General features: G+C 44.6%; 4 non-coding genes across 4 annotated transcripts; 2 read left to right on the forward strand and 2 right to left on the reverse strand.

Moving 5' to 3' along the window:
- Positions 1–4,128: 4,128 nt before the first annotated feature.
- trnal-cag (transfer RNA leucine (anticodon CAG)) lies at positions 4,129–4,211 on the reverse strand. Its single transcript has one exon. It is a non-coding gene; the product is annotated as a tRNA-Leu (tRNA).
- Positions 4,212–8,276: 4,065 nt separating this feature from the next.
- Positions 8,277–8,349, reverse strand: trnaf-gaa (transfer RNA phenylalanine (anticodon GAA)). Its single transcript has one exon. It is a non-coding gene; the product is annotated as a tRNA-Phe (tRNA).
- A 2,063-nt stretch (positions 8,350–10,412) lies between these two features.
- Positions 10,413–10,494, forward strand: trnas-gcu (transfer RNA serine (anticodon GCU)). The gene has a single exon. It is a non-coding gene; the product is annotated as a tRNA-Ser (tRNA).
- A 5,799-nt stretch (positions 10,495–16,293) lies between these two features.
- trnaw-cca (transfer RNA tryptophan (anticodon CCA)) lies at positions 16,294–16,365 on the forward strand. Its single transcript has one exon. It is a non-coding gene; the product is annotated as a tRNA-Trp (tRNA).
- The last annotated feature ends 7,832 nt before the right edge of the window (positions 16,366–24,197 follow it).

Below are 24,197 nucleotides of genomic sequence, written 5' to 3' on the forward strand. Positions count from 1 at the left end.
AGGGAAGTATAGACCAGTCAGCCTGATGTCGGTTGTGGGGAAAATTCTAGAGTCCATTTTAAAAGATTTAATAGCTGAGCACGTGGAAAACAATGACAGAATCGGTCAGAGTCAGCATGGATTTATGAAAGGGAAATCATGTTTGACAAATCTACTGGAATCTTTCGAGGATGTAACTAGTAGAGTTGATGAGGGGGAGCCAGTGGATGTTGTTTATTTGGACTTTCAGAAGGCTTTCCACAAAGTCCCACGTAAGAGATTGGCGTGTAAAATTAAAGCACATGGGATTGGGGGCAGTGTATTGAGATGGATAGAAAACAGTTTGGCAGAAAGGAAGCAAAGGGTAGGAATAAATGGGTCTTTTTCCGAATATCATGTAGTGACTTGTGGGGTGCCGCAGGGATCATTGCTGGGACCCCAGTTATTCACAATATATATTAATGATTTAGATGAGGGAATTAATCGTAATATCTCCACATTTGCAGATGACACAAAGCTGGGTGGGAGGGTGAGCTATGAGGAGGATGCAGAGATGTTTCAGTGTGATTTGTACAAGCTGATTGAGCAGGCAAATGCATGGCAGATGCAGTATAATGTATATAAATGTGAGGATATCCATTTTGGTAGCAAAAACAGGAAGGCAGATTATTATCTGAATGGCTATAAATCGAGAGAGGGGAATGTGCAACAAGAGCTATGTGTCCTTGTACACCAGTCGCTGAAGGTAACCATGCAGGTGCAGCAGGTGTTAAAGAAGGAAAATGTTATGTTGGTCTTCATATCCAGAGGATTCGAGTACAGGAACAGGGATGTGTTGCTGCAATTGTACAGGGCCTTGGTGAGACCACATCTGGAATATTGTGTGCAGCTTTGGTCTCCTTATCTGAGGAAGGATGAACTTGCTATAGAGGGAGTGCAACGAAGGTTTACTCGACTGAATCCTGGGATAGCGGGACTGACATATGAGGAGACTGAGATGAGGAGAAATTTCTTCACCCAGAGAGTGGTGAGCCTGTGGAATTCGTTGCCACAGAAAGTAGTTGAGATTAAACATTGCATGCTTTCAAGAAGGAGTTAGATATAGCTCTTGGGGCGAAAGGTATCAAAGGGTATGGGGAGAAAGTAGGAGCAGGCTATTGAGTTGGATGGTCAGCCATGATCATAATGAATGGCGGAGCAGGCTCGAAGGGCCGAATGGCCTACTCCTGCTCCCAGTTTCTATGTTCCTATGTCAAAGTCGAAAAACCCAGTGGATTTTTAGAGGAAAATTTAACCACTGGTCAATGGCAGCTGAAATGCAGACCAAAAAAGTTCCTGCACTTATTCCCTTTATTTCGAGTTGTTTACAATCAAATGAAGAAAATAAACTGTCGGAGGGAATTTCCATGATTTATGGAAATACCAACAACCGCCAGTTGTCAATCACTCAGCCCCATCAGACCCATCCAGACTGACGGGAGCTTCCTGCATCCAGCACTGGCTCTGTCGCACTCACCAGCTGCTCACCCAGACCCCACTCTCACAAACACTGAACATTTTTATCCAGACCCTTCAAATTATTGTTAAAATGAGAAAAAAAAATCACATTTCATCGCAGTTTGGTTGAACGGAACAAATGTTAAACTTTTGACCGTCACTCGGTAACCACGCTCGACATTCCTTCAATCAGTTGTATAAATTATCGGCTGTAAGGATTTATTTCACTGGGTTAAACAATTTCCATGTGAGAATGTTCCAGTGTGAGAATGGAGGGGGACGGGCTGACTGAGCTGTGTCTTCACCGCTTCTGGGCAGCGGGAATGTTCACCCTTCATTCTGCTCCCATTCACTTTCCCAAAGGGAATCTGCAGATTCTCCAATCTGGGCCCTGGGGTTTATTCTTTGGTTCCTTTTGATTTGTCCCTTTTCCCGACTGACAATATCTTCCTAATCTCGGGGGAAAACCTCCCCCTTGCATCGTGCCTTAGTCTCGGCTGGAAGCGGCCGATAGTGACCCCGAACTGGTCGCCTCCACACTGACAGATACAACACGGTCACACTCTGCTTCACTGAGATTAATGCCGAGAGCGGTTTCTGGGTCCAATACAACAGCGAACACATTTCATTTGAAGGAATTGTGGGTGGTTAAGGTGTTTTGAAAGTCCTGATTTTTTGTAGGGCATCCATCCTAAATGCTTTGGGATTTTCCTGGAGTAATACCTAATATTCCTCTTTGGGAAAGATTAAAGTTAATTGGAACGTGTTGACCAGGTCATGTGGATAACTCTTTGAAATTGTTACGTGCTGCCAGCTTAACAACACCTAAACACTTGATACTTTTGTTCAAAAATGAATTATAAACCAAATTTCCGCCCCGATGTAAATGCAGAATATTCAGTATTTTAACCGGAGTGGGAAACAGGTTAGTCACAGATATTCAGTGAGTTCCCGGAAAACAGGATTCAGAAACTGTTTGTTCCAACGTTCATACAGTAATCTGCTTTCATCTCTCTTCCTCTTATTTCCCAGGATGATGTTTGAATTCTGACCCAGTGATGTTCCCCTTGTCTTTTCAAAATCTCGATGTTCGTGTTCTGGGCATCAATTGTTAAATAGAATAGAGCCCAGCTCTTCCAGTAGCGGCACACTGGGGAGAGTTTCTCATTGTGTGTGGTAACTTCCACAAGGTCTCTTCTTCGACAGTCACAGAAAGGAAAACTTGTCATTGTTAAAGCCTTTGCAGATAGTCCAGTGTAAAAGGAGAGACCATTTTAACCTTAAATTCCAGGTTTGGCCCTGTTATAAAGCAAGTGCCCAACTGCCCAGATGAAATCCAACGAAGTCAGGTTCTGCTGGGATTTGGACCCAGGATCTCCTGTTTACTCGGCAGGTGTTTTAACCAATTAATCCACAGAACCTAACGATGTTCAATTACCCGCAAGGAATTGCTAGAAACCCTTCGCAGATCTGGTAGTATTTGTGAAGAGTGAAACAGTTTAAATTTCGGGACGCGAACTTGCACCCAAAAGACCTGAAACGTGAATCTGTTTCACTCTCCACAGATGCTGCCAGATGTGCTGAGCATTTGCAGCATTTTCTGGCGTTGTTTCAGATTTCCAGCATCCGCACTATTTTGCTTTTGTGCCAAAGGACAATGAGCTGCCTTTCCTGCACTGAGGGTTATTGCAGGACAAAACCAAAACCTTTAAAGATGCTGACCAGAGTCAGTCTGCTCAGCTTTCAGAAAGATTTCAAATGATAATGTGAATCTGCACCACTGAATATCAAGGCCATCGCGGTTTAGACAGCTGTAATGAACAGCTCCTGTTACAACTTTAGATCAGGGAATGGAGGATTATCACAGGCGCTCTGTCACACTGCATGTTCCTTCAGACAGGTTTCCAACTGGACACATGGAATGAGCGGCCCTGAACATTAGTGTTTGAGGTGGAGATTTCTCATTGGCTGAACTGGAGTTCCAGTTCCATTCCCAGACATCTCCCTTTCTCTTTCTAAATCTATCTCTGTCCTCTTGCTCATTTACACTTATCATTGTTTCATCATTAGCGGCCACGTCTTCAGCTGTCTGAGCCCTTAGTTCTGCAATTCCATCTAGAAACATCCCCAGTTCACTCTCCCCCTTAACGCCCCCTTAATATTTTCCAGTTTTACGAAGGTTTTGTTCAGTTGTCCAAATATGTGACTCGATGTCGAATGTTGCTTGATAAATCTCCTTTGAAGCGCTTTGGGGAGTTTTATTAAATCTTGGAGCTGTTGCTGAAATCGATCAGTGAAATGAGCTGTGTATCGGTGACCAAGAGATTTTGTTTTATTCTTTCACGGGATGTGGGCGTCGATGGCTCGGCCAGCATTTATTACCCAACCGAAATTGTCCTTGAGAAGCTGGCGATGAGCAGCCATCTTGAACCGCTACAGTCCATGTGGTGTAGGTACACCCACAGTACTGTTAGGGAGGGGGTTCCAGGGTTTTGCCCCAGCGACAGTGAAGGGACGGCGATCCAGTTCCAAGTCAGGATGGTTTGTGGCTCGGAGGGGAGCTTGCTGCTGGTGGTGTTCTCATGCATCTGCTGCCCTTTTCCTTCCAAGTGTTGGAGGCCTCGGGTTTGGAAGTTGCTGAAGGAAAATTAGTGTCAGGAGTGGGATTCGAACCCACGCCTGCAGAGGAGACTGCGACCTGAACGCAGCGCCTTAGACCGCTCGGCCATCCTGACGCTTCTGTCGCATCTGCTCGGCCACTAAATCCATTGCATTCTGTACAAATGGTTCTGAGTTCCACATTCATCGTCACTGCTTTAAAACAGTCGATGTGATTTTCCATTTTTCAGCACCTGTCAGGTTCCTGTATCTGAGTCCCATCCTTCCCCAAGCCGCCGGGGGGTGAGGAGCTTCTCATTGCTGCATTGCTCTGTTTGCTCAAATCAACAAAGACCCAATTCCCACCCGACCTGTTCCTCACACGAAGGTGTTCAGAGTGTAAGATATGAGCGACCTGAAGTATCCAATTGGAGAGTTACATCCTGGATTAGTAAGTTTGCGGATGACACAAAGATTGGCCGGGTGGTTAACAGTGAGGCTGAGTGGCTTAGGCTACAGGAAGATATAGACGGGATGGTCAAATGGGCAGATAAGTGGCAGGTGGGATTTAACCCTGAAAAGTGTGAGGTGATACACTTCGGAAGGAGTAAGTTGACAAAGAGGTATTGAATCAATGGCATGACACTAGGAGGTTCTGAGGAACAAAGGAACCTTGGCTGATGTTTCCATAGATCTCTGTAGGCAGAGGGGCAGGTTAGTGGGGTGGTGAGAAAGGCATTTGGGACACTTGCCTATATCAATCGAGGCATAGATTACAAAATTAGGGAGGTCATGTTGGAGTTGTATAGAACCTTATTGAGGCCACAGCTGGAGTACTGTGTGCAGTTCTGTTCACCACATTATAGGAAGGATGTGATTGCACTGGAGGGGGTGCACAGGAAATTGACCAGGATGTTTCCTGGGATGAAACATTTCAGTTAGGAAGAGAGGTTGGATAGACCTGGGTTGTTTGCCTTGGAGCAGAGAATACTGAGGGGCGACCTGTTAGAGGTGTTCAAGATAATGAGGGACATGGACAGAGTGGATAGGGAGCAGCTGTTCCCTTTAGTTGAAGGTTTAGTCACAAGGGGGCATAAGTTCAATGTGAGGGGCAGGAGGTTTAGGGGGTACGTGAGGAAAAACCTTTTTACCGAGAGGGTGGTGACGGTCTGGAATTCACTTCCTGGGAGGGAGGTGGAGGCGGGTTGCCTCACATCCTTTACAAAGTACCTGGATGAACACTTGGCACGTCACAACATTCAAGGCTATGGGCTAAGTGCTGGTAAATGGGATTAGGTAGGTAGGTCAGGTGTTTCTCAAGTGTCGGTGCAGACGTGATGGGCTGAAGGGCCTCTTCTACACTGTGTGATTCTGTGTGATTCTGTGACTGAGGAAAACCACCAGAAACTGCTGCAGACAAAGAGCTTACTGAAAAGTCAAATTATATCTTTTCAGTGAGTCATTAAAGCCTCCTTCGAGCAGATAAAACAGCATTTCCTGTGTTTCAGTGATACATTCTGATCTGAATTTAAAAGGAAAGGGTAAATATTTCTCATTCTCATAAGATCCGCCCGCCGCATGACTGAGGCGAGCTCGCTTCTCGATCTCATCACTGACAGATACAAACACCAATAAAGCAGAATAAACCAGAGGGAAATGATAGATTACAATTCCACTACCCTCGATTAATGTTAACCAAAGCACCAATGAAATGAATCAATCGGCGGATTTTCAGGATTTACATTCCCAATGGTTGATCAACGAATCAGCAGCTGGGAACATATAAGACCATAAGACATAGGAGCACAAATTAGGCCATTTGGCCCATGGAGTCTGCTCCGCCATTCAATCATCGTTGATAAGTCTCTCAACCTCATTCTCCCGCCTTCTCCCCGTAACCTTTGATCCCCTTACCAATCAAGAACCTATCTATATCGGTCTTAAATACACTCAATGACCTGTCTACACAGCCTTCTGTGGCAATGAATTCCATAAATTCACCACTCTCTGGCTAAAGAAGTTTCTCCTCATCTCTGTTCTAAAAGGTGGTCCCTTTTCTCTGAGGCTGTGCCCTCGGGTCCTAGTCTCTCCTACTAATGGAAACATCTTCCCCACGTCCACTCTATCCAGGCCTTTCAGTAATCTGTAAGTTTCAACCAGATCCCCGCTCATCCTTCTAAACTCCATCGAGTATAGACCCAGAGTCCTCAAACGTTCCTCATATGTTGAGCCTTTCATTCCTGGGATCGTTCTCGTGAACCTCTCTGGACCCTCTCCAGGGCCAGCACAACTTTCCTGAGATACGGGGCCCAAAATTGCTCACAATATTCTAAATGTGGTCTGACCAGAGCCTCATAAAGCCTCAGCAGCACATCCCCTCTTTTATATTCCTGTCCTCTCGAAATAAATGCCAACATTGCATTTTCCTTCCTAATTACCGACTCAACCTGCAAGTTAACCTTAAGAGAAACCTGGTCTAGGACTTCCAAGTCCCTTTGCACTCCAGATTTCTGAATTCTCTTCCCATTTAGAAAATAATCTATGCCTCTATTCTTCCTACCAAAGTGCATGACATCACACTTCCCCACGTTATATTCCATCTGCCACTTCTTTGCCCATTCTCCTAACCTGTCTAAATCCTTCTGCAGCCTCCTAGCCTTCTCAATACTACCTGTCCCTCCACCTATCTTTGTATCATCTGCAAACTTAGCCAGACTGCCCTCAGTTACTTCATCTAAATCATTCATGTATAAAGTGAAATGTTGTGGTCCCAACACTGACCCCTGCAGAGCTCCACTAGTCACCAGCCGCCATCCTGAGAAGGACCCCCTTATCCCCACTCTCTGACTCCTGCCAGACAGCCAATCTTCTATCCATGCTAGTACCTTGCCTCTAACACCATGAGCTCTTATCTTACTGAGCAGCCTCCTGTGCAGCATCTTGTCAAAGGTCTTCTGGAAGTCCAAGTAGACAACATCCATTGGCTCTCCTGTGTCTAACCTACTCGTTACCTCCTCAAAGAATTCTAACAGATTTGTCAGACATGACCTCCCCTTGATGAAACCATGCTGACTCTGCCCTATTTTACCATGCACTTCCAAGTATTCTGAAATCTCATCCTTAATAACGGACTCTAAAATCTTACCAACGACCGAGGTCAGGCTAATCGGCCTGTAATTACCCGTCTTTTGCCTCACTCCCTTCTTAAACGGGGCGGGGGAGGGGGGGTACATTAGAGATTTTCCAGTCCTCTGTGACCCTCCCTGCCTCCAGTGATTCCTGAAAGATCACCACTAACGCCTCCACTATCTCTTCAGCTATCTCCTTCAGAACTCTGGGGTGTAATCCATCTGGTCCAGGTGATTTATCCACCTTCAGACCTTTCAGTTTTCCTAGCACCTTCTCCTTGGTAATGGCCACCATATTCAGCTCTGCCCCTCGACTCTCTTGAACTTTGGGGATATTACTCGTGTCTTCCACCGTGAAGACTGACGCAAAGTACCTATTCAGTTCCTCTGCCATTTCTTTGTTCCCCACTACTACTTCTCCAGCGTCATTTTCCAGCGGCCCAATATCCGCCTTTGCCTCTTTCTTACCCTTTATATATCTAAAAAAAAACCTCTTGCAATCTTCTATTATATTACTGGCTAGTTTCCCCTCATGTTTACTCTTATCACTCCTTATTACTTTTTTAGCTGTCCTCCGTTGGTCTTTGGAGGCCTCCCAATCCCTTGGTTTCCCACTGCTCTTCGCCGCATTGTATGCTTCTCGTATAACTCTTATGCTGTCCGACTTCCCTTTTCAGCCATGGGCGCCTCGTCCTCCCTTTTGTATGCTTCTTCCTAGGGAGGAATTATTGCTGTGCCAATATAAGTAGCAGAGAATGGGTTCGATCCATCGACTTTTGGGTTATGGGCCTAGCACGCATATGCTGCTGCATCTGAGATTTGTAGGTTAGTTGCGATAGTTTAATGGGGGATGAGTTGACCAGCGCTTTTTCAAATTTTTTTAGAAGTTAAACCGATCTTTATTCCAGTAACGTGGACCAGCGGGCACAGAGCTGGACACGCGCAAGCGGGGAGGGCAAGTATCCGCTGCCCTCAGAAATGGGACTGCGTCTCCCCAAAAGAGACAGGCACCCTCACTAAGCGACCGGGAAACACAAAACCGGAGATGCTCAGGAGAGTCGTCTTGCAACTCTTTGCCGAAACCCGGAATTGAAACAGTGACCTTTAGATTTTCAGTTTAACGCTCTACCAACTGAGCTATTTCAGCTGATAGAAGCAATGCTTCGAGCGAGAATTTAAACAGCGACCTAAGGATACCAGTTTTACAGTCACCGACTGTCCTCCGCTTATATTAGAGAACATAACCGCATAATGACAAAGGACAGCCATCACCTCGTTTCCGTTCCCTCCAGATTTCGATGTTTTTCTTGAGAAAGAGGGGGTCCATAGCCCAACTAAGCATCAGTTTATTGCCATAAGCTCTCGGCCAATCGGTACACAGGGATTGTCCTACAAACATCCTTCTTCATCCTTTGAGTGAATTGTTTCCTGACGTCACCGCTAAATGTCTTAATTCTAAGTTTAAGATTATATACATTTGTTCTGTATTCCCCCACCAGAGGAAATTGTTTCTCCGCATTAAGACCTATTAATCAACTCAATTACCTCAACCAGATAGCGCCTAAACCTTCTCAACTCACGGGTATGTAAGCGTCACAGCGGGAGCACATCTAATTGCAGATCAGAAACCTGTGTGTGCATCGCACATGGTCATGGCTACTTTTGCAGCAAACCTGTTTCTGAATTTAATGGGACCCGTTTGTGATAAACACAGTCGCCTTTCACCGCTTAGCTGATCAGTTTCATGGAGCCACGTTTGTGATTCCCTCAGTTCTGCTTTTGTGCAAAGTTGGGGAAATGCATCACAGATGTCAGTCTTCAGCCAGCTCCATTCACTCCAAGTGAAATCAAGAAATGGCTGAAGGCACGAGTAACTGCAAAGGCTTTGGGCCCTGACACCATTCCTGCAGCAGCACTGAAAACCTGTGATCCAGAAATAACCTCGCACCTCGCCAAGCTGTTCCAGTGCAGCTACAAGACTGGCATCTACCCGGCAATGTGGGAAATTGCTCAGGTCTGTCTTGTCCACAAAAAACAGGAAAACCCAACCGGCGAAAACCGCCCGATCAGTCTCCTCTCGTTCATCAAGAAACGGGGTGGAAATTTCTTCGACAGCGCGACCAAGTGGCACTTACTCAGCAATAACCTGCTCACTGAAGCTCAGTTTGGTATCTGCCAGGGTTACTGAGCTCCTGAACTCATTGCAGCCTTGGTCCTAACATGGAGAAAGCAGCTGAACTTAATACCTGAGGTACAAGTGATTGCACTTGAGTCCAAAGAAGCTTTTGACCGAGTGTGGCATCAAGGAACACTCGCAAAACTGAAGTCAATAGAAATGAGGCGGGAAACTCTCCACTGGTTGGAGTCGTCCCCGGCGGTTCCAATACATTCTAAAAGATTTCCAGCATTAACAGGAATTCGCTTTTGGTTGATACACTGTGGGTGGCAATGGAAGGATCCATTGAGAGCAGTTTATCGTGCAGGTGGCTCGTTGTTCTTGGGCTTCGATTCTCGCTTTGGGCTTTTCAATGAGTTCGAATGCAAGAGGTCCCGCTTTCATCTCCAGGACGAGCCCAGCAAGCATTTTAATGCAGTATTTTTTCGCGCTTGTGGTGGTGGCAGTTCCGGAAATCAGGACCAAGCTTGAACACCCGGGAAGTCATTGCAGAGAATGCATCACCTCAACACACGTGAAGAAAATGAACACAGGGTTTAAATAACGTTTCTCCGTGTTATGGGACTCTGAAATTATCCGAATGCATCAAATAAGGGAACTGTCTACTTCTGGATTCAGGTGGGAGGCTGATTGAACTCAGTGAAAATCTTGACTGAAAGGCCAAGCAGAGCTGGGATCTCCAAAGATTTATTTTCATTTCCCACACTTTAGCTGTGATCGGGCACTGGCAGTGAGCTGGGAAGGGTTTCTTCTTGCTGCCAAATGCTTGGATGTTCCGGTCTTTCCGCGGTGGGTTTTCACACTGTGGAGAAACATGTTGGATATCATGTTGAAGTGTTTAAACGATTCACATCAGTTCATTTACAACAGCATCTGATCTGATGTGGTGGAAATGCATTTTATTGACAGAAAATACATTTCCATCTTTAGACACCTGGCCGAATATTCAGGACCTGCACGAAAGATGATCATTTATTCCAACGGATAATGAATGCAAAAAGCATAGAAGGAGGTTTAATAAGTCGAAGCTGCCTGACGAGGTGGCTGAGAGGTTAAGGCGATGGACTGCTAATCCATTGTGCTTTGCACGCGTGGGTTCGAATCCCACCTTCGTCCTCGCTTTTATCAACCACTTCGTGTGCAATTAAGAGGTCTGTGTGCAAAATTTAAGCACATGGGATTGGGGTGATATTTTGGTGTGGATTGAGAATTGGTTGGCAGACAGAAACAGAGAGTAGGAACAAATGGGTATTTTTCGGAATGGCAGACAGTGACAAGTAGGGTACCACAGGGATCAGTGCTTGGGTCCCACTTTTTCACAATATATTTCATTGACTTGGATGAGGGAATCAAATGTAATATTTCCATGTTATCTGACAATGAACTTCGTCGAAATGTGAGTGGTGAGGAGGATGCTAAGAGGCTTTAAGGCGATTTATGGAAGTTGAGTAAGTGACAAAATACATGGTAGATGCAGTATAAGGTGGAAAAGTGTTGAAGTTATCCACTTTGGTAGGATAAACACAATGGCAGAGTTTTATTTCAATGTTGATACATTGGCAAATGTTGATGTTCAAATGGACCTGGGTGGCCTTGTACACCAAACACTGAAAACAAGCACGCAGATCCAGCAAGCAATTAAGAAAGCACATGGTATATTGGCCTTCATTGCAAGGTCTCTTGAGCACAGTAGAAAGGATGTCTTGCTGCAGCAGTGCAGGGCCTTGGTGAGGCCGCTCCTGGAGTATTGTGTGCAGTTTTGGTCTCCTTACCGAAGAAAAGATATATTTGCCATAGAGGGAGTGCACCAAAAGTTCACCAGACTGATTCTAGGGATGGCAGGATTGTCATATGAGGAAAAATTGGGCCGACTAGCCCTGTATTCACTAGAGTTTAGAAGAATAAGGGAGGATCTCATTGAAACAGAAACATTTCTGACAGGGCTGGACAGACTGGATGTATAGTTGATATTTCTCCTTGCTAGGAGGTCCAGAACAAGGGGTAAGAATCTCATGATATGGGGTAGGCCATTTAGGACTGAGATGAGGAGAAACGTCTTCACTCAGATGGTGGTAAAGCTGTGGAATTCTCTACCACAGAGGCCACGTCAGTGAATATGTTTATGAAAGAAATGGATTTCTGAACTCGAAAGGCATCAAGGGGCATGGGGACAGAGTGAGAGTGTGGCGTTGAGATAGAGAATCAGCCATGACGATATTGAATGGCGGAGCTGGTTCGAAAGGCCGAATGGCCTACTCCTTCCTCTATGTTTCTAAAAGGCTAAAAGAATTGGGGTAGGTTGGAATCGTAGCATCATAGAATGGTTATAGTACAGGAGGAGGCCATTCATCCAGCCGTGTCCATGTCTGTCGCCTCCAGTCTCTTTCTATTTCAATGTTTATAAAGATTCTCCATTGATGCCTTGCTTTTGTACTCGACGCTTCTATTTATAAAACCCAGGTTCCTGCCTTTGTTTTGTTCAGGTTGTCGAATTGAGGCATGTGAGGTGATTAAGGGACTTGATAGTTTAGATACAGAGAAACGATTTTCCCTGTTTTGGGGAATTCAAAGCAAGAGGACATAACATTCAATTTCAGCAAAGCCGTTCAAGGGTGATGTCAGGAAACACTTCTTCACACAAAATTTCGTAAAAATGTGGAACCTTCTGAAAATTGCTACTGAAGCTTAGGATCAGCTGAAAGTTTCCGATACTGAAACTGGGTACAAGTTTTTATTGTTATTAAGATGAAAGATATTAAAGGATTATGAAACCACAGTGGATAGATGAAGTGAAAATAGGGACCAGTCATGAGTTGAACACGATTGACGGAAGAAAAGTGTACTTATCTTCCTATGTTCCCAAATTCCTCATCTAGCAGCAAACAGGCTTTCAGATGATCACCGCTCAGTACATTCCTCTCAGCATCCCCTTCTCTAAGGGGAACAGACCCAGACACAAAAATAATCTGATGCATCTTCTTTAGGCCTTAAGCGAACAATTTCACATTTCCTACATGGAAACCTATCTGATCGCAGCTGCATTATCTACAGCTTCACCCAACTTGATGGCGCCAGTTTACTTCCGCAAGAACCAGGAGGCTCCTGTCCTCATTACAGCTTTGGTCCAAACACGGAGCGGTTGATTACAGAGAGCGGCACCGGGGAAATATTCCGAATGTTGCTATTAAACAGAAGAGGGTGAAAAAACATCAAATTGCATCTTCTCACTTTCGGACAATTGGCTTTTCATCCGTTGTCACAATAGAACAGCCAATACACATTGGTCACCCTGAACACTGAGGTGCATTTCATTGCAGTGAATCAATATGAAGACATTCAGCTCCTCCAATCAGTTCCACCTTTCATTTAGATCATGTCTGATTTCTACATCAAATCGATCTGCCAGCCCTAGTCTCATAACTTTAATGCTCACGCCCAGCAATAATCTACCAGCAATTGTAGCAATCTTTAGGTTCCAACGAGCTGTAATCGCGGATCTAGACAGGAAAGGCTTTCTACTGTCAGCCACCAAATAGATGGCTGAGCTACATTTCAGATCTTTAGCCTGGAGGATTTCATGATTCCTGCGTTTAAAAGAGATGAAATGATGAAATGGTCTACACCGTGGGTCATTTTTCTCCTCAGTGAAGTAAAATTAACTTCAGTTAAGAATAGGGGAGCAGCCACTGCAACCCTTTCGACAGAGGGATGAGGTCGCCCACGGCTTGCTCACCCTTAACAGGGTGAAGCAGAACATTTCCATCCGGGAAACTTTCGCCTGTGAAAGTGAGTACGATAACTGTTAGAGAATGACATCCTCTGTCAAGTTACTGACGGCTGAGTGGATCTGTCCTGTCAACTACATTAGTGTTGATTGTGAAATTGTCCATTCACTTTAAACGGTATCACTTCTGCCCGTACGATAAGCTCTCAAAACTGCCTCTTACCTCCTCCGCTGCCTCTTACAAAAAATGTCACTGACCCAGCAGTAACCCAACGTGCTCTCTTCTACACCCACACATTGAGGATGCCGAGGCTCCTACTATCACTGCACAAAACACAGTTTCTCTCTCCACAGATGTTGCTTGAGTTGCTGACTATTTCCACAATCTTACATTCTTGTATTAGGGCGAGGGATGCAGGATCAGTTACTCTCTCCTTCCGAACTTCCCAGTACTTTTGATAGACTAATGCTCACCATCACTTTACGCGAAAATATCCCTGGCTTCATTCCTGGCGTTAGAGAGACACAAAATGATGGCAGCATAGAGGGTGAGTACTTGGCCCTTGTTCCCTGTTCTGGTTCTCTGCAGGGAAACTCAGTTATTCAATGCCTCCGTAGCCTCTACATTACATTCTTCGGAAAATTATAGAATCTCTTCTAGAAGCGATTGTCGAATCGGCCTCTCAGCCAGAGCATTCCAGATCCTAACCACAGGCTGTCTTAAACGAAGTTCTTCCCCAGGTCCAATTGTGTATATCTTGCCAATCATCTTAAATCGGTGTGCCCTGATTCTTGGCCCTCCCGACAATGGAAACAGTTTCTCTCTATTACTCTGTCCAGACCTCTTATGATTTTGAAAATCCCCATCTAAACTCCTCTCAGCATTTTCTTCTCTGAGAACAGCCGCAGGTTTGTTTTTCCAATCTATTCATCTCATTCAAGTTCCTCAACAATGAATTCATTCTTGTAAATGTTTCCAATGTCGCCACATTCTTTTTAATTTTGATAATGATTGTTGGGCACAATATTCCAGTTGAGACCGAACCAATGTTTTTTTTAAAGATTCTGCACAGCTGCCTTGCTTTTGTACTTGATGCTTCTACTGAAAAAAAAACAGGATCCCGGATGCCGTTTATTCAACTTAACATGAATTGACGTGCAAATTGCAGTCGATGTAAACTATAAATTACTTCTTGTTACTGAAATAGGCTTTAGAAAACGTGGTAATTGTTCATTGTGCTTGGTGATTTCTGTATTTGGAACCTCAGCCTCTCAGTTCCTCCAGGGTCACCAGCTTCTCACCAGATACACAATCGTCTGATACATCTTTCCGAGGTCTTAAGTGGATGATCTCACACTTCCGACATGCAAATCTCTCTGATCTCATCTATATTATTTATTGTGTTGCCCAACCTGATGGCGCCAGTTTACTTTCATCGGAACCAGGAGGCTCCTGACCTCTTTACAGTTTGGGACCAAACATGGAGCGGGGGATTCCAGAGAGCGGGACCGAGAATGTATTCCGGATGTTGATGCTCAAACAGGGAATTGTTGATGTGTGACATCGAATTGTTATTTACCGAATACAAAAGTTCTGATAAGTTCACAAACTTGAAACATTAACATTTTAAAAAATCTCTCTCCGCAGTTAATGCCTGATGGGCTGAGTGTTTCCAGCATTTTCATTTTTTCTTTGAAGTGAACAACCGAGTCCGTGCTGGATAATTCTTTAATGATCTTTCAAAAATCTGTGCTGGGTCCCCTATTATTCGTCATGTATATGAACGTCATAGATGACTATGTGGGGGGTAGGATTAGTAAGTTTACGGACGACACATCCATTGGCCGGGTGGTTAACAGTGAGGTTCAGTGTCTTAGGCTACAGGAAGATATATACGGGATGATCAAATGGGCAGATAAGTGGCAGATGGAATATAACGCTGAAAAGTGTGAGGTGTTACATTTTGGTAGGAGCCATTTGACAAGGAAGTATTCAATGAACGGCATGACAATAGGAAGCCCTGAGGAACAAAGGGGCCTTGGAGTGTGCGTCTATAAATCTTTGAAGGCGGAGGGGCATGTTAGTGGGGTGGTGAAAAAGGCATATGGGATACTTGCTTTTATCAATCGAAGCATAGATTAAAAAAGTAGGGAGGTCATGTTGGAATTGTATAGAACCTTGGTGAGGCCACAGCTGGAGTACTGTGAGCAGTTCTGGTCGCCACATTATAGGAAGGATGTGATTGCATTGGAGGGGGTGCAGAGGAGATTCACCAGGATGTTGATTGGGATGAAACCTTTTAGTTAAGAAGAGAGGTTGGATAGACTTAGGTTGTTTTCGTTGGGGAAGAGAAGACTGAGGGGCGACCTGATCAAGGTGTACAAGATTTTGAGGGGCATGGATAGGGTGGATAGGTAGCAGTTGTTCCCCTCAGTTGAAGGGTGAGTCACGAGGGGGCAATGAGTTGAAGATGAGGGGCAGGAAGTTTTGGGGGCATTTGAGGAAAAACCTTTTTACCCAAAGGGTGGTGACGGTCTGGAATGCGCTGCCTGGGAGGGTGGTGGAGGCGGGTTGCCTCACATCCTTTAAAAAGTACCATGATGAGCACTTGGCACGTCATAACGTTCACGTCTGTGGGCCAAGTGCTGGTAAATGGGATTAGGTAGGTAGGTAGGTCATGTGTTTCTCACGTGTCGGTGTAGACACGATGTGCTGAAGGGTCTCTTCTGCACTGTGTGATGATGTGATTCCTTGAAACCCTGCATCGTTATTTCTTTCTGCCTGTCCGCTAACTTTCAGTTGTATAATTTGGGCCTCTGCTCCTCCGTAGTTGGCAACATCTCACCAATTAAAAACAAAACGAAACGAAACTCGTGCATTCGTGGCCTCAGTCAGATTATGGTTCATTGTGAATCCAACTGCCAAAGTATTTCTCACTCATTTAAACTATTTATGAAATTTGTAAAAAAACTTCTCCCACGGCTTATTGTTGTGCGTTTGCTCTCTCGTTCTTTGCTTTTCTTGCTACTCGTCCTTGTGATGTAAATCCACAGAAAGCAAAGAAGGCCACGAGGAATGGAGGGAAAATCATGTTCCCTTTCATGATCCCTGTTTGATTTTCAATGCACTGAATATGATCAAGGTCTAAGGAAGTGAATCTAGGACAAGCAACAGGTGTCTTTTTACAGCTGGGCTTGTGGCGCAACGGTAGCGCGTCTGACTCCAGATCAGAAGGTTGCGTGTTCAAATCACGTCAGGCTCATGGCTCTTCACTGTACTTGAAGCTTTTGTCTGGGCACAAAGTTCATTGTGTCTGGATTCCACCGAAATGTTGAATTTCAAAACCATGATGAAAGTCATCTCTTCCGATTTTCCGGTTCAGTTTTCATTTTACATTGGAACAATGTTTCAGCGATGTGGGATATCTACTGTTTTTGCAATTGTTCCGTTACCCAGTATGAGAAGTAAAACACAAAGTGTCCATCATGGGGTTTAAATCCGCAGCTGCTTCCGTCCATATAGCTGCTTAGTTCCGTTAGCTAGAGTTGGTTATGTAAGCTATAATCGCCCGACTTTATTTTATCCATAAGTCAGGAGATTCAAACTCGTCCTTTTAAAGCAGAGCGACAGTGAGTTCAGTTAAAACAAATGTCTAAAAACAGCAGCAATTTCTTTCTGCTCACGGCATCCAGTTATAGCGACCTGCATTAAACAGCAGGAGCGGAAACGGCAGCCCGACACCCGCCTCTTCACATTAACGGGCAGCCTGAATTTCAGTTTTGGGATTTGAGAGAGAGCGGATGTTTTTGTGGAAACTGAAGTCACTTTTCCTGTGAATGGAGCCGGTTAAAGAGCCCGGGCCGGCCTGAGAGTCCCCGAGCCCGGGGTCAGTGGGAGCCTGGGGAGAGGACAGATCCCAGGGAAAGGGAATGAGATTAGAGAGAAGGAAGGTTATTGCGGGGTTGAGGGGACTGAAGGGTTGGCGACTGGAGGAATAGAAACGGGAGAGAAAATGGAAGGGGTTGTGGGGGACAGCATCTGTCAGAACGAGGAAGAGAGCGCCGGAAGAAAAGAGGGAGGGAGCTAGAGGGAGGGCGGGAATCAGGGGGAACTTGCATTTCGCCAGCACATTTTGCAACCGCAGAAAGATCCAAAACCTCACAGCCAATGGGTGGGTATTTTGGGCAAGGGGGTTGATGGGGCGTCTTGGTAATTGAGATTCGTGCTTGAACGTGCACAGCAGGATCCCACAGGCAGGAACCTGATCAATATTTGGATAACCTGTTTCAGTGATTCTGGATGAGGGATTATTATTGATCCCAGGACTCTGGGTAAAACTCCTATTCTCTTGCTGTAAATAGCCTGGTTAGATTGTTCACATCCCTCCGAGTGGGGAAGATGGGATCTCGGTTTTAAATGTGGTTTATTACTGGATAGTGTCATATATCATTGTTACCCCTCTGTGGGTATTACAGTACATCGTGGTAATCGAGCCATGTACAGACATCATTACAAGCTATTGGACAGGAAGGTGAAAAAAAACATGGCTAATAGAATACAACTGATTGAACTCATTCTACAGTTATGTAAGATACTGTTTAGACCCCATTCAGATCATTGCGATGAATTCTGGACAACAAAACTTGAGGAAGAGTGAGAGGTGGGTGCAGCTGTGTTGCCACACTCAAATGGTGAGGACAGATTGCAAAACCTAGTCTTGTAATGCCTTGAAATTCGAAGATTAAGGGGTAATCTGCCTGAAATGTTTATGATGATTCAATGATTTGACAGGGTAGATAAGTAGAGAACATGACGTCTGTTGGGGGGAAGCCAGGCCAAAGGTACACAACATTAAAATTAGAACGAGAGAGATAGATTGAGCTAAAATACAGGCCAGTCGTGAGTTCATTAAAAGGCAGGGCAGGCATGAGGGAAGAATAGTTTACTTCTGTTCCTATGTTTCAATTTTCATAATCTTGGACTGAACAGGTTTTCAAATTATCACCCAGTCTGTACACGTTGCTTCTTAAAATTAATTATTCCACCCCCTTTTCAGAAAGTAAAACTTAATCTGGAGGGAACTGAAACCTGTGATGAACCCAAAAAGGAACAAGCTAAAATTTATCTTTCAAAATGGAGATCGAGCCCTCGGAGACTGAGAACTACAGTTCCCAGGGGGTCGCATAGTCTAGTTCTGAAATGGTCACACATGCGCAGGTTGTTCTTTTAGCGACGTTGTTGGCATTGCGCATGTGCTGGTCGGCTCATTTTCTCGACTTCAGGCCGAGACACGGCCTTGCACACATGCGCAATTCGTTTCCTTTTTTCCAGGTTGGAAGTTACTTCTGCGCCTGCGCAGAAGTAAAAGAAGGTCCAAAAGCAAAACAGCGTGAAAAGGGGCGCAGGTGACTGAGAAGAGAGTTCCATTCTGAAAAAAAAAGTGCCAGAAAAAGCTGGAGAGAGAGGAGGTACATGGAGTAGGTCCCAAAACAAAGGAGCAGTCCCAAACCAGGGACTGGTACAGAAAGAGGTCTCAGGAAGTTGAAGGATGAGGACAGGAATCTGAAACAGATCCTGTTCAGTGAAGATTGAGGAGCAGAGTCAGAGCCGCGCGGAGCAGACTTAGAACGAGCTGGGACTTGCAAGAAGCCAGAAAATCTGCGTAGACAGCCAAAGGTTGACCCTTATTATGGACCTTTGCAGCAATGTTGTTCTGTTTGGCGGGGCCTAATACCGGATAGTGTCCGTGTGGAAGGTGAAGTTTGAATGTGCGGATAGATCCAGGAGAAAAGAACCTTGGAAAGAGAGGCTGAAACCCTGGAGGTGGATCCTTCTTGAAGGTATCTGAGGGAAAGCGTCGTTTGGGAAAGAATACCAAAGCGAGATCTTCGAATGTGAAGATTGGAAACCCTTGTCAGAAAGACAGAGTTTCATTGAGACCAGTTGCCTCACAGTCCGATGAGCAACTGGGGGATTAATGAGAAATCCCTCGAAACTTGGTTTCGGAGTGTGGTATGTCCGACTGCAGCTCACTCATTCAGCTACATGGACTGTACACTTGCCGCGAACGTTAGAGCATAAGATATTTTTGTAGTTTCTGTTATCTTTATGAATTTGTGTATATCAGTTAAGGTATAGTTTGGATGAAGGATCGGTGTAACGTACTTTGCCTTTCCTTCCTTAATAAATGTTTTATTATTGTGTTAAAATTTCATCAGCAGACTCCTATGATTCTGTTCAGTAACCATCCTTCACGTTTCTTAGCAAAAAACGTATACGATCTATCATATAAGGTTCCACCCTGGATCTGACTTACACAGCAGTAACATCAGCTGGGATCGTAACGTTTGTCGTGATAAGAGAAAAAAGACCCAACCTGTCACTCCTTCCGTCTCTGTCCACCAGGAATTTCTTTATTTCTTAATTATACTTCTTTGCATGAGATGTGGGCGTCGCCTGCAGGGCCAGCATTTTTTTGCTTTTCCCTATTTGCCCTTGAACTGTGTGGCTTCCTCGGCTAATTCAGAGAGCAGTTAAGGGAATAATATTGCTGTGGGTGGGGAGTTACATGCGGGCCAGACACCGACAGGGCGGCAGACTTCTGTATCTCAAGCGCTTTGATGAAATAGATTTGTTTTGAGAACAATTGACTATAGTTTTATGGTCGCCATTACTAATATGAGATCACAATTCCATATTTACTACCTAATTGAGTTTGAATTCCATCAGCTACCATCACGGGATTTAAACACGTGTCCACTGAGATTAGAAACAAAAATAAAAATAGCTGGAAAAACTCAGCAACTCTGACAGCATCTGCTGAGAGGAACACAATTAACGCCTCGAGTCCGAATGACTCTTCAGCAGAACTAAAGAAATATAGAAATGTGGTGAAATATAAGCTGGTTGACGGGGGGTGGGACAGGTGGAGCTGGATAGAGGGCCAGTGATAGGTGGAGGCAAAGAAGAGATTGCCAAAGATGTGATAGACAAAAGGACAAAGTGGTGTTAACGGTGCTGATATTATCTAAGGAGTGTGCTAATGGTGACATTAAGGGTAGAAAGCAGGATAAACAAGCGGCAGATAGCCCCAGCGGGGGTGGGGTGGGGCTAAGGTATCCAAATGGGCTAAAAGGTGGAGATAAAACGATTGATCGAAATAAATTTAAAACTAGGTGGGAAAATAAAAATATATTTTAAAAATATAAATTTGGAAAAAGGAGGATCAGAAAGGGGGTGGGGATAGAGGAGAGAGTTCATGATCTGAATTCGTTGAACGCAACATTAAGTCTGGAAGGTTGTAGAGTGCCTTAATCGGAAGATGAGGTGCTGTTCCTCCAGTTTGCGTTGAGCTTCACTGGAACATTGCAGCAGGCCAAGGACCGACATGTGGGCTTGAGAGCAGGGTGGTGTGTTGAAATAGCAAGCGGCAGGGAGGTCTGGGTCATGCTTGCAGACATACCGAAGGTTTCAGATTTCCAGCATCCGCAGTATTTTGCTTTTGTCCATGGAGATTAATCTGGGCTTCAAGATGAGGAACACAGTGACATTGTGGTCCAGCCCTGTTGTACACCAAAGCAGCGCGTTTAGCTTATGTTTGAGCCGCTTCACGGAGAGATTGGAATTTTTTCCAAAGCATTTTATTAAACCCATGAAATGGGTTGAGGCAAAGCCTTTTGTTCCAGTTGGAAACAAAATACAAAGATTGTACAAAATAACAAGACACTGCATTCTGAGAAAGAGCTCTGAAATGTTTGGGAAAAGAAGCAGAATCTTCAACTAACGAGGAAGACCACGGTTTTCAGAAAGTTCCAATCGATTTCTGTATAAAGCGACCGCAGGAGGACTCGAACCTGTAATCTTCTGATAGCATTACGCACACCGAAGTCAAAAGACTTAACCATTAGGCCACGCGGTCATTACACGGCCTAGTAAAACCGATACTGGTCCCATATGAATAAATATGTGATTGTATTTATTCCATAAATTCCAGAAATTAATCCACGGAACATTTAAACCACTCATTGAAGAAAGTCCTTTTGTCCATTTAACGAGTAATTTGATCAAATTTTCCGTCATGTTAAGGCGATAGCATCAGAGAGCGAAACTATTTCCGATGGCTGGGAATCCAGGAATCGTGCACGACAATGAAACTAAAATGCTGCAGGTGCTGGAAACTTGAAATAAAAACTTCTTCAAAAGCTCAGCAGGCCAGGCAGCATCTGTGGAGAGAGAAAAGTTTCGGCTCCGTTTGACTCTTCTTCAGAGCTGAAGAGAGGTAGAAATGTGATGGATTTTATACTGTGGAAGAGAGCGGGTGGAGCAATGGTGCAAAACAGAAGGTGAGGGATAGTGGGGACCTCAGCAGAGACTTGACAAGGATATCATGGTCACAAGACAAGGGGAGTGTTAAAGGAAGTGTTAAAGACTATAGTAAATGCTAATATGGGGCATAAAGGTATGATTACAGAACGTGTTAACAGCAGAACAAGGGTCAGCGCTCTCCGAAGGCAAATATGAGAACAGGTAACAGATGACCATGTAGGGGGAGGTGGTTAGAATTCATGGTCTTTGAACTCAATGTTAAGTCCTGAAGGCTGTAAATTGCCTTGCCAGTAGATGAGATGCTGTTCCTCCCATTTGCGTTGGGCTTCACTGGAGCATTGCAGCAGGCCACAGCGGAAATGTGAGCCTGAGAGCAAGATGGTGATTTGAAATGGCAAGTGACCGGAAGGCGGGGTCATGCTTGCGGACTGAGCAACAATGTTCCGTAAAATGGTCACCCAGTCTGCGATTAGTCTCCACAATGCCGATGACCCAAATGCCATCTGAAAATCTAAATATAGTACATCCAATATTTCCCTTTATTCACAGTAAAGAAATTCAACAAACTGGTTAAAAATGATTCCCCTTTTCCCAAAACCATGTTGATCCTGCTGATTGCCTTGAATTCATCTAAGTGCCCTGTTATAACGTTTTTAATATTAGCTTCTAAAAATTTCACTACGATGGATGTTAAGCGAACTGGCAAAATGTTTCCTGCTTTCTGCCTCCCGGCCTTTTTGAATACAGGTGTTAAATTAAGTATTTTACAACTTAATGTAGCCTTCCCCGAATCTAGAGAATTTTGGAAAATTAAAACCAACTCTTCAACTACATCACCAAGTACTTGTTGAAAATGTTGTTTCTGTCGGTAAATTACATTTCCATCACATCAGGTCACGGATTTTAATGAATGGGCTGATGTGAAACACTGCAAGTCCATGTGCAACATGTTTCGTCACATTGTAAATAAAACATCGCGGAATAACCGGAAGATCCAATCATTGGATCGCATCAACATGACCATCACACAGACGCCTTAAACATTAAGCCATTTTCGAAGTAATGCGTCTTTTAATATGTTTTAAAATGCCAACTGACAGTACGAATTGATTTAATTCCACATGATTGGCGAGGTGCAGCCTCAAGCCGACGAGGCGGATGGTGCTGCTGATCTTCACCAGAACAGACAGTTAGACGGAACATTCATCATCAACCAGACCGTGAGAGAATTCAACAAAATAAAACGTGCGGAAAAACAATGAGAAATAACAAATCAATTCGATTGGAATGTAAAATATCGTTTAGAAATGAGGAACCATCGATGGAAAAGGAAAGTAAATTGGAATTCCCGTTATTTTATAGACCCGGGAGAGAAAAGAGGAACGGAGGGAAAAAATGTCGAAAGGAAGACAAGAAATGATGGAGCTGCTCCCTTGTTTTCTGTTTATCCGGTCGCCAATCAATACTGAATTAAAACATGTAAAAAAAACTGGGTGAATTTAACGGAAAGTGATTTTAATCGCTGCCCGATTGCGCCTGGACTCTCCAATTGGATTTGTTGGACATCGCTGGACTTGAGCTCCAGAACTAGCTGCCCCCGCATCCCGCCCGTCCGCCCCCCTCCCCCTACAGCCTTGCTGCTTCAGTAAAGAGACAGAAGAGGCATCTACACGTCAATGTGCACACAAATTCCGAGGCATGTTCTGTCCAGAAGAAGCAGGACAAATCCAACCCAGCCTAATACTGCTCCATTAGTTTATTCTTCATCATGAACAAAGTGATGAAAAGTGTCGTTGACCGTGCTATCACCACTTACTGCACTTACCCAGCAAAAACCTGCTCACTGACTCTCAGTTTGGGTTCCGTCTGGGCCACTCAGCTACTGAAATCATTGCAGCCTTTGTCCACACATGGACACAAGAGCTGAACTCAAGAGGTGAGGTGAGAGTGACTGCCGTTGACATCAACGCAGCATTTGACCCAGTGTGGCAACAAGGAGCCCTAGCGAAACTGAAATCAATGGGAATCAGCTGGACAACTCCCCATGAGGTGGAGTCAGGCCTAAAAGGAAGGAAGGTGGTTGTGGCTGTTGTAGGACACTCAGCTCAGTTGCAGGACATCACTGAGGGAGTTTTTCAGAGGAATGCCATTGGCCCAACAATCTTCAGTTGCTTCATCAATGAACTTCCTTCCATCATAAGGTTAGAAGTGGGGATGTTGGTGGATGTTGTGCAAAGTTCAGCACCATTCATTCATCAGATAGTGAAGCAGTCCGGACATATACAGCAATACCTAGACAATATTCAGGCTTGGGCTGATAAGTGGAAGATAACATTTGCGCTATTAATTTTAGGAAATGACCATCCACGACAAGAAGTAATCTAATCATCAGTTCTTGACATTCAATGGCAGTTCTGCCTCAGAATCTCCCACTATCAATACACTGGGGACTACCATTGACCAGGAATCGAACGGCACCATCCATTTGAATACCGTGGCTGCAAGATCAGAGGTCAGAGGCTGCGAATTCTGTTGAGTAACTCACCTCCTAACTCCCCAAAGCTGCTCCACCATCTTGAAGGCACAAGTCGGGAGTGTGACGGAATGCTCTCAACTTGCCTGGATGAGTGCAGCTCCAACAGCACTCAAGAAGCTAGATACCACCCAGGGCAAAGCCACCCGCTTGACTGGCACCTCATTCACCACAATAAACAAGCATTCTTCCCACCACTGACGTACAGTGGCAGCAATGTGTACAAGAGGCACTAC

Source organism: Cetorhinus maximus, chromosome 31 (genome assembly GCF_964194155.1).
Source record: "Cetorhinus maximus chromosome 31, sCetMax3.hap1.1, whole genome shotgun sequence".
Classification (NCBI taxonomy): domain Eukaryota; kingdom Metazoa; phylum Chordata; class Chondrichthyes; order Lamniformes; family Cetorhinidae; genus Cetorhinus; species Cetorhinus maximus.